Source organism: Colobus angolensis, unplaced genomic scaffold (assembly GCF_000951035.1).
Source record: "Colobus angolensis palliatus isolate OR3802 unplaced genomic scaffold, Cang.pa_1.0 Scaffold129, whole genome shotgun sequence".
Taxonomy (NCBI): domain Eukaryota; kingdom Metazoa; phylum Chordata; class Mammalia; order Primates; family Cercopithecidae; genus Colobus; species Colobus angolensis.
The window spans coordinates 519,321-530,633 of record NW_012114141.1 but is presented as its reverse complement, the minus strand read 5'-3'; the positions used below and the strand labels follow the sequence as shown (position 1 = coordinate 530,633).

General features: G+C 38.4%; 1 protein-coding gene across 4 annotated transcripts in view; it reads right to left on the bottom strand.

Moving 5' to 3' along the window:
• Nucleotides 1-11,313, bottom strand: part of CPNE4 (copine IV) — a 510,039-nt gene that overhangs the window by 224,587 nt on the left and 274,139 nt on the right. The gene's annotated exons all lie outside the window — the stretch shown is intronic.

The window sequence follows — 11,313 nt, the reverse complement described above, 5'->3', positions numbered from 1 at the left end:
TGTAACAAACCTGCACGTTATGCACATGTACCCTAGAACTTAAAGTATAATAAAAAAAAATAAAATGAAAGAAAAAAAAAAAAAGAAATGATAGGCAATGTGTTTCCATCATGTAAATCAATGACCAGTGTCCATATTATTTGGTGTGTCAATATCTATATAAGATTACACGGGCAAAGAGAAAAACAAAAAAGGTTATATTCCAAGTTACTTACATTTGAATAGGAATATATATTGAAAGAGAGAGAAAAAAGAGGGTGGAACCAAGCAAAAGAGTACAAGAAAAATAAAGAGATTGCTCTTTTAAAAGGTGATGACAAGATCACAATTACATATTTATGTAAAATGGTGTGTGTGTGTGTGTGTGTGTGTGTGTGTGTGACTACTATGTATTTGAAAAACTTTTAAAAGTTAAAAACATACCTTAAGTCATATACCAAATATAGATATACTATCTCTCAATAAGTCCAAAACAACTAACTTTTCCCCCTATGTTGGAATAGATTCTGATTCTTTTTGTGTATGTAGATAAGTTGAAACAGTTGATATACATTTAGGGACCATTTTGTATTAAAAATATGTAACACTGAACCTGAGAATAGCTTCCAGCAGCAAGAAAGTATAGTTGAAATTGTATAAATCAGGTGCCCCTGTGCCATGAAGCTATGGGTCATGTCCCCAAAATGGGTAAACTAAGGCACCCCTGGTCACCACAGTGAACTCAGGGATAACACCAGATGTTTTCAAGAGAAACACAGAGGTATTTTCTATTTGATCAATACCCTGTTAAATACTGTCTTTAAGTAGTTTATGTTTTCAATGTTAAGTTACTCTACTATATTCTTTTCAATGTCATGATGTCTCTGTGAAATTAGTTTTGGCAGTTTGCTTAAATACGGTAAAGAAAATGAGGGTGGTGGGGTCCAATATGATTTTGAGATATGATAAATTGTACATGTCTAAAAGTTGAACACATTCTTATATTATACTATTATAAATAAGTAAATAACTATGATTATTAAAGAGTAAAATTTATTTTTCCTTAAATTTATATGCATTACTTTTTCAAATGACTTGCTCAGTTGCTTGGACCTAACTACCTAATAAATGGAATAAGTAATTTTTTTTTTTTGCTAGGTACATTGTGAGAAAATAACTGAGCCACTAAGGGAGCTGTGAGTATATAATCTGCTATAGAATGTTATAAACTAAGCTATTGGTTGAATAAAAAAAGGCAGCCCAAACCTCCATAGGGGAGGAGACAGTGGTTGTAACTAGTATGAAAACAGCCATATGGATCTGTGACAAATGACTATTGCTGAATTACAATAAACTCCTTCCTCCTCAGGCGTGAAAAAATTTAAATTTGAAAAGTGCTACCACTGACTTTACTTGTATTTACACCCCAAACTAATTGATATTCTATCCACTGCCTCTATTATAACCTGCAGGGATGAAAGAATACAAAACAATTACAGATCAATTACTGTTACACCGGGTTTTCAGAAACCATAAATCTGACAGCTGCTTTGCTAGGAGTCACAGTGAGTTTGACAAGTTTCTTAATATTCAGAAGCCAGGCATCAGATCTAGTCAGAATTCACACATTCTAGTGTTGATTACTTCCTTTGTGTGTTTTGTAATGGGATTTGTTAAATACAAAGGCCACTTGTCTACATTATTATTGTTAAATAAATCATATTAGGATTCACCTATCCCATCATGTTAGGCATTTTTATTCTGGAAACTATCAGGGTTGCTAGTATTTTGAAGCATTTTCTAGATGCACTCTCCAACAATTTCAAAATGCAAACCTTTCCTGGCATATCCAAGAGAAATGTTTGACTGTGTTCTTCCATAAAATTTCTATTTCCTTCTGAGAGAATGTCAATAAAATTATTTAATTCCTTCTGATCCAATTATTATCATCCACCAAGAATGTACCCAAGGGGAGTGCACATGATGCCAAGTGTTGAGCTAGAGTTTAGTCAGTGTCTATAAGGAAACAGTGAGTAAAAAATGACAAAAAGCTTTGGTGTTTAAAACACTTTTACATCTCTCTTGCCAAACTCAAGAAGTCTTAATAGTCTTGGTAATTAGGCCCCTAAATCTTGATGAGTGCTAAAGGGTTAGTGACCTCATAAAATTAACAGCCATATACTTCACCTGTTCAGCTCCCCATTATCAGATGCTGAAAAAAGGCTAGGTCTTTCTCAAGAGCATTTGTTATTGTTAGCTCAGACTTCCAATTTTACCGTATGAGTTCTAAAGTTTCAGGGTCTACTATACCCATATAGGAGTCTGCCTGGATGAATATCTCACTATCTAGAGGCTGAATCTGAAAATACCATTATAGGGCAGAGCTTCTCTTACTTTGAAGCCAACCCAGTCATTCCAAAGTGCCTTCACCTAGAAAGGTACTTTGCATTATCATTCATCCATGCTCTACCTTGGGATGGGAAAAATCAATGGTAGAAGATAGTTGGTCTGACACAGTGGCCAGCTTTGGCCAGGAGATGGCAAGAGAGGACCACCCCAGTGGAGACAGCCAACACCTAAGGGGCTCCAGTTGACACCGGGCCATTAGTGACAGTTCTCAGAAATTTAGCAATTCAAAAGCAAAGGCTTGAGTTGGAGGCCCAGGGTTGGTAGCTGAAGTATGCTGATATGGTTTGGCTGTGCCCCACCCAAATCTCAACTTGGATTGTATCTCCCAGAATTCCCACGTGTGTGAGACGGACCCAGGGGGAGATAATTGAATCATGGGGGCTGTTCTTTCCCATGCTATTCTTGTGATAGTGAATAAGTCTCAAGAGATCTGATGGGTTTATCAGGGGTTTCTGCTTTTGCTTCTTCCTCATTTTCTCTTACCACTGCCGTGTAAGAAGTGCCTTTTGCCTCCTGCCATGATCCTGAGGCCTCTCCAGCCATGTGAAACTGTAAGTCCAATCAAACCTCTTTTTCTTCCCAGTCTCAGATGTATCTTTATCAGCAGCATGACAATGGACGAATACAGTAAATTGGTACCAGTAAAGTGGGGGGTTGCTGAAAAGATACCTGAAAATGTGGAAGAAACTTTGGAACTGGGTAACAGGCAGAGATTGGAACAGTTTGAAGGGCACAGAAGAAGACAGGAAAATGTGGGAAAGTTTGGAACTTCCTAGAGACTTGTTGAATGGCTTTGCCCAAAATGCTGATAGCAATATAGATAATAAAATCTAGATTGAGGTGGTCTCAGATGGAGATGAGGAACTTGTTGGGAACTGGAGCAAAGGTGACTTTTGTTATGTTTTAGCAAAGAGCCTAGGGGCATTTTTCCCCTGCCCCAGAGATTTGTGGAACTTTGAACTTGAGAGAGATGATTTAGGTATCTGGCAGAAGAAGTTTCTAAGCAGCAAAGCACTCAAGATGTGATGTGGGTGCTGTTAAAGGCATTCAGTTTTATAAGGAAAGCAGAGCATGAAAGTTCAGAAAATTTGCAGCTTGACAATGTAATAGAAAAGAAAATCCCATTTTCTGAGGAGAAATTCAAGCCAGCTACAGAAATTTGCATAAGTGGCAAGGAGCCCAATGTTAATCCCCAAGATGATGGGGAAAATGTCTCCAGGCCATATTAGAGACCCTCAGGGCAGCTCCTCCCATAACAGGCCCAGAGGCCCAGGAGGAAAAAGTGGTTTCATGGGCTGAGCTCAGGGTCACCATGCTGTGTGCAGCCTAGGGACTTGGTGCCCTGTGTCCCAGCCACTCTAGCCATGGCTGAAAGGGGCGAATACACAGCTTGGGCTGTGGCTTGAGAGGGTGGAAGCCCCAAGCCTTGGCAACTTTCACGTGGTGTTGAGCCCACAGTTGCACAGAAGTCAAGAACTGAGGTTTGGGAACCCCTGCCTAGATTTCAGAAGATGTATGGAAATGCCTGGATTCCCAGGCAAAAGTTTGCTGCAGTGGCAGGGCCCTCATGGAGAAGCTCTGCTAGGGCAGTATGGAAGGAAAATTTGGGGACACACAGAGTCCCTGCTGGGGCACCACCTAGTGCAGCAATGAGAAGAGGACCACTGTTCTCCAGAACCCAGAATGGTAGATCTACCAACAGCTTGCTTTTGATTTTACAGGTTCATAGGTGGAAGGGACTTGCCTTGTGTCAGGTGAGACTTTGGACTGTGGATTTTTGGGTTAATGCTGAAATGAGTTAAGACTGTGGAGGACTGTTGGGAAGGCATGATTAATTTTGAAATGTGAGGACATGAGATTTGGAGGAGCCAGGGGCAGAATGATGTGGTTTGGCTATGTCCCCACCGAAATCTAAACTTGAATTGTATCTCCCAGAATTCCCACGTGTTGTGGGAGGGACCCAGGGGGAGGTAATTGAATCATGGGGGCTGGTCTTTCCCATGCTATTCTCGTGATAGTGAATAAGTCTCATGAGATCTGATTGGTTTATCTGGGGTTTCCGCTTTTGTTTATTCCTCATTTTCTCTTGCTGCTGCCATGTAAGAAGTGCCTTTTGCCTCCCACCATGATTCTGAGGCCTCCCCAGCCATGTGAAACTGTAAGTCCAATTGAACCTCTTTTTCTTCCCAGTCTCAGGTATGTATTTATCAGGAGAGTAAAAACATACTAATACATATGCCTAACTCAAAGAGAGAGTTAGGATACCAATAGGAATCTTGCCGAGCCCTAGTAGGATGATGCGGATGCCAGAAAGTAGAAGAAGCCAAGCAAGAAGGATGGAACAAATCAGGAACCATGCCTTACACAGGTCATTGGGCAACAAGGAATGAACCAGATGGATGCTGAGGTTGGCAGGATCTAGGGGTAACCGGTTGGTTTTGGAACTACAAGATGAAGCCACCATTCATGTGTCAGGGTAGGTTTGATATCCTACAACTGTCTGCCAATGTAAACCCTCATCAGAATCTTCATCAGCCTATTTTAGGAAGCTTGTCACTGCAACCCAAGAAATTTGAGTTCTTGACATCATCTATTCTTTTATTTACTGTGACCAAGCCAAGATTAGCAAGTTATTCTCTCTCCCCAAAGCTCAACTCTAGTTTATAAAGTGGAGGTCCTAATACTCAACTAGCGGTAGCATCAGCTGTCCTTCCCCTGCCACTCAAGCAAACAAATGGACATGGAGTCCTTAAGCCAAGCAAGAAAGAAGTTGGATCAGATCTCAACAAAGTCATCTTACAAGAAAAAAAGTGTAGTGGGGGGAAAATTATGGAACTACAATCATTACCAGGCTTTGTCAACCACTTTATGATTGTTAAGATAATGAATATAAAATTGCATAATGGCTTAAAGAAAGTTTATAGGTTCTTTAAAACCTATCTGCAGGGAAGTTCTTTAAAGCAGTAATTAGCATAATGAGAGACAAGAAAATTTCAGCACTATTCCTCCTGCGAATGTGAATAAATCTATTAGGCACCTCGCTAGCTATTCTAAAGACAGAACTCTAATGTACCTTAAGTGCTGTGGAGGGCAGAAGGTCATCAATATTACAAAGTTATCTGGCATCCATTGTATAGGATCAGCTCCAGGTGGCTTTGCCACTTCTGAAATAGTACTTTCTCCACTATAAAGAAAATTCTTTGCCATTGTGACCTACTGTGATACTCACTTATGTAAAAATCTTAGTAACAACTTTGATGCACCTTTGTCAGAGTACAAATAGTGTGGATTTTTTAAAAAAAGAATCAATTCCATCATTACTGGAATGCCATCATAGCTGTAATTTAAGAACAAATTTATTGAAGTGAAATGCAGTGCTGTAAGGACTGCCTAAGTTATAACTGTAGGAGTTTGTCTGAATGATAAGAGGAAAGAAGACTGACATTTCTTGAGACATTATATGATTATATAACTTAATCCTCACAGCATCTCCGTGAAGTGGGCATCCTTGCTACTACTTGATAGATGAAGAAAAAGAGGCTCAGAGAGGATTTTTAACTGGACTCGGTATGTATAATTATTGAATTGCAGATTTGGTATTTGAATCTGACCTCTTCCTTAAAGTAATTTGTTCACAGAAAAAAAAAACAAAAAACCTATTTCCAGTTTCCCAGTTACTAATCAAACTCAGGTTCCCAGGTAACGTGTGTCTATGCTTTACTTTAGGAGGTTATCTTAGCTCCAAATGTAGCAGAAAGCCTAGACTTTTTCTCATTCTTTTCTCCCAAAGAGAGAGTCACCCTTATGGTACAGGGTACATGCCCATTTGCATTTTCATAAGATGAGATAAATCATTTTTCTATTGAGGATGATTTGCCCAGCAAAGCTTTGGAAGCTCTCATTTGCACTTCATGAGTAACCAGATACTTCATTCCCCAAAACGCTTAAATATGTGACACTTTTTATTTTTAAAAGGGCAATTCAGAAACAAACTAATGTCAGCCCTTCTTCACAAAATGAGATGACCAGTTCTATTATTTCTCATATCTTGGGTGGTAATTGGGTCAAAGGGATGGCAAATGAGATGGGGGATATGAGCTCGGTCAAAGCAGGAGAAGAAGATTCAAGGAGATGATTTAATTTTCTTAGCAGCTGGATAAAGAATTCCCTGAGGGAAGAGACACACTTTCCTTGTTGAGAAGATGCCTAGATAAATTCATCTTAGAGCAGAATCTTAGCCTTCAGGGCCTGAATGAGGGTAGAACTGTTTAGCTTGAGACTTGGGGTAAGATTTGCTTTTTCCTCTCAAGAGGGAGGAGACAGTAAGGTAGAGGAAGACAGTGGAAGAGGGGAAGTGATGAAAGAGGAAGACAGTGGAAGAGGGTAAGTGATGAAATAAGAAAAGGCTTCTTCCACCTCACTTCCTACTCCTTTTTATTATTTTATTTATTTATGTTTTTATTTATGTATTTATTTATTTATTTTGAGAAAAGGTCTGGTTCTGTCCCCTGAGCTTGAGTATAGTGGCATAATCATAGCTCACTGTAGCCTACAATTCCTGGGCTCAGGTCATCTTCCCACCTCAGCCCGCTTAGTAGCTGAGACCACAGCCATAAGCTACCATGCCTAACACTACCTTCATTCTTAATCAGATTACCAAAGTCACAAAACACTTGAGAAAAATGGAATTTTTAAAATGAAAATTTATGAAAAGGCTGGGCATGTTGTCTGGAATGACAAATATGTAGTACAGGGAAAAAAAGGAGGTTATAGAGGTAGAAACCCACAAAAAGTATGCTTCTGGGAGCTTTTATCAATTGGCAGAGGTTGGGGATGACTCTCGACTCCTCCAAGTCATTACATGGTTTAGGTTAAGCTTAACCAGATGCCCAAGGCAGCTAACACCTGCACTTAGTACATTTACAATTCTGTGCTATTGCTGTTTCTCAGTTCATTTGCTTCTCTTGGAACCCTAGGGCTTTTACCATTCAACAATGATGGGTTAACTCTCAGTAACAGTGTGAAGAAAAAAGAAAAAACAGATGTGGAAATAGAAGCAGGTAGGATATCAGGGCACTTCTCAAAAATCATAATTATCTGGCTGAGAAGAGATAAAACCCTGCATTAGCATTGCTTTACTGCTCAAATGAACAAATTAGGAGGCCTTTTTGAGGGGAGGTAAATGGCTGTATTACTATTTATAGTCATCAATTAGGGAGCAAATGATAACACTCAAATGAGGCTCCCCTGCTTGGGAAATAGAAATAGTGACCCATCAGGATGCTCATTTTATTAAGGATCTTTCCTACAACTTTGATGTTCACTTCAAAAGAAAACACATTTTTAAAATACATGACTGCTGCCCCTTCCATCCAATCCTCATTCTCTCTGTGGTTAAGTTCATTTATCCTAGGTAAGGAAGCCTTAGTTGGCTAGAAGTTGACAACTTCTCTCTCCATATGTCAGAATATTAAGCGGCACCCAGGAAGACAGTGTCTAAATCTATTATATGACATTTCTGAAATCTATTTAAGATCACCTCATGGTCACTCAAATTAATAGCTACTATTTGCGAAGTTCTGTATTAAATGTTTGATATACCAGACTTCATCCAATCCTCACAAAAGCCCTAGAATGCAGGTTGTTTTATTCCCATTTTGTGGATGAAGAAACTGAGGGTCATAGTGGTTAACTTACCAAGTGTTATTCATGTGCTTGTTCATCCATTCATTCTTTCAATATCTATTTATGGAGTGCCTACTCCATAATGGATTAGTGCACCATAATGCATCCATAATGAATGGAGTGCACACCATTCTCATTGCCGAAGATAGAACAGTGAATGTAAGAGGGGGAAAAAAAAAGTAGATTCATGGAATTTATATCTGACTGGGAGATGTAGATAATAAAGGAGTTATGTCAGATATGAAATAGGTTAAGTGATTGTGTCATTATAAAGAAAAATAAAGCAAGAGTAGGAGATATGAAGCATTAGGAGGATTACAATTTTAAAGAGAATAGGGAATATCTGCTGAGACATGTGGATTAAAGATAGCTTAAATTCTTTGACACTCCTCCTATGAAAAGAAACGATCTACTTTACACATAACCTTGAATCTGGGCTATTACATGTCTTCTTTAACAAACAGTATTTAGCAGAAATTATGCTATGAATAGTTGCCAGCCTAGCTTTAAGAGGACTGGTGACTTCCACTTCCACTTTGGTCTCTTGGAGCTCTGAGCTGCCATGCAAAAAGTTTTACTACTTTGAGGATGCCATGCTGTGAGGAATCCCAAGCTATACAGAGTGAAAATTATAGGAAGAAACAGAAAGAATCCCAGTTATCCTGAGCTGTTCCTGTCTCCACCTATTCCAGTTATCCCAGCGGAGGCCCCAGACATCGGGGTGCAAAGGCAAACTGTCCTCTCTGTGTCCTGTCTGATTTCCTGACCCACAGAGTCATAAGCTGTAATAATAATAAGTTGTTATTTAAACCACTGATTTTTGAGTCAATTTGTTGTGTGATGTTAGGTAACTAGTACAAAAGGAAGCTCCTGAGTAATGGCAAAGAGGTAGCTAGGAAGGAAGCTATCCCAGGAAGAGCATTCTAGGCAGAGGAAATAGCACCTTCTAAAGCCCTAAATGGGCTTAGAGGGCTCAACAAATGGCGAGGAGGCCACTGTGGTTGGAGCACAATGAACCAAGGAGAGAGTAGCATGAAGTGGGGTTAGAGAGAGAAATCAGGAGGCACATCATATATGACCTTGTAGATCATTGTAAGAACTTAGAGTAAAAAGGGGGTTGGAAATTGGAAGTTTCCATTAAAGGGATGGCATGGTATCACATATGTGTAACTATTATTCCTTAAGTATCTGTAAGCCAACAGAGGATATATAGATGCAATTGTTATATGGAAAAATATATGGAAAGAGCCTTGACTTGGGGCTGTGGTTTTTTTGAAACATTTTAGCTGACAAGATACTTTGGTAAAAAAACATAAGTGCCTATATGGATATGTTTTGTGTGGATGCATGTGTATAAGGAGGGAATTGTGCTGAATAAACTGGAAAATTGTATATATTATGGCCCCTTTTCGATGATCCACAATACTAATTAGCAAATTAAAGGCACTGGTAAGTAATATAAAGTACTGGGAGACTGTATGTCACTAAAACACCTATGGTCTTTGTAATCTCAATGATATAGTTTATGATCTGCCAAGTCAGGATATGCATTTTTCTCAGTGTTATGAGTTGAGGTTAAATCATTGATCATATATCAGCTTGTCTAGTCTACAGTTGATGCTCAGTATATTGGAGTGCTGGTATCTTGTTTCATCCCTTCTCTTGCTAGCCTAAATTAAAACATACACAGTTCTCCAGGTCTTTGTTTCTTGAATAATAAATCAGAGTGAATAATACTGGTTTTGAGCACTGTAAATATCAGAAGGATTTATTGTAGTGCTCACCTTTCCAACTGTATAGTTTGGAGAGGAGGTATATCACAGACGGAGGTTAGCCCGCTATCACATATTATAGGCCAAGAGCTGCAATCTCTTTTCCAGAGCAACTTAAGAGGGATAGTATGATGAGAGGCATGTTCTAACTACTTTTTCAGGGATCAACAATAGAGAGGCATGTGACCTGAAAGAGGGTAACCAGAATAGGAGACAGCTGACATCTGAGCAATATTAAGTACAAATTCTATAACTGCCCCTTGAAATAGAAAGGTTTGCTATGTAAAATTTCATTGCTTTCTGCAGGAAGCTTGGATAGTAACATAAAAGAATATCATTACTTTTATAGACAGCATCATTATTTTATAGATAGCATCATTATTTTATAGATAGCATCATTATTTTATGGATATCATACTTTTATGAATATCATAAGTATAAGCAAAGGTTTATTATTTTTTTTCCAATATTGCAATTAAAGCTTACACATGTCAAGACTGGAAAAAAAGCCTCATATGCACACAAAAGTAACTAGATCAACCCCACTGAGATTCCTATGGGGAAGGAGGCAAGGCAGGAAAGAATATATATATCACAGAATAATTTCTTTTAGGAAAAAAACACAATCTTTTCTATACAGGATATGACCATTTAGAATATCTTCCAGATATAGTAATTTATATTTCCCCCAAGAAGTTCTGAGTTGATGCAGGTGTCTTTAATTATAATAAAGCAGCAAGCATTTTATCCTCTTGCACAATGAGCTTTTCCTTTTCAAACCGGACAAGTAATAAAGTCTTATGATGAATGTGATTTAGCAACTGACTTAATAACTGAGATAACGTCAATCACAGCTGCCACATTCAAGTAGCCTTCGTTTGATGCAGCTGATCTGCAGTATACCCTTCATGAGTGTGCATTATGATAAACCTATCTACTGCTATTGTGTACTTATAATAACTTAAGTTATTCTTCCTCCAAATCTTCCATGTGTTTCTGGAGACGTCACAGTGTAATTTAGCTCAAGTTAGTGATAGCCCTCAATGCAATATTATCAGTTATCATTTTTCACTTTAAAATAGCACGTAAGTGGCTAATGTTCCCTGGTATAGATGAAGTCCTAGGCCAGCTAATGAGGAGATTATGATGGACAGAACAAAGAGGTCACAAGAAATTGTGCTTCTGGCTCTCTAATCAGATCAGGTTTACCTCCCAGATTTCACCTGTCTCAGGAAGGCAAAGGACTGAAGGGAAACTGGTTGCTAATGTCAAGGAATAAATAGTATTCTCCTACACTGTGTATGGGATATATTTTTTGGTGGAAAATTCAACAATATATAACAAAAGCCTTAACAATGTGTATGTTCTTTGATTAAGCAACTTAATACTTAGAGATTTATTTTAAGAAATGTCTAAAGCAGAATTTTCTGTAATATAAGGAAAATAAAACAGAAATATCCAATAATAT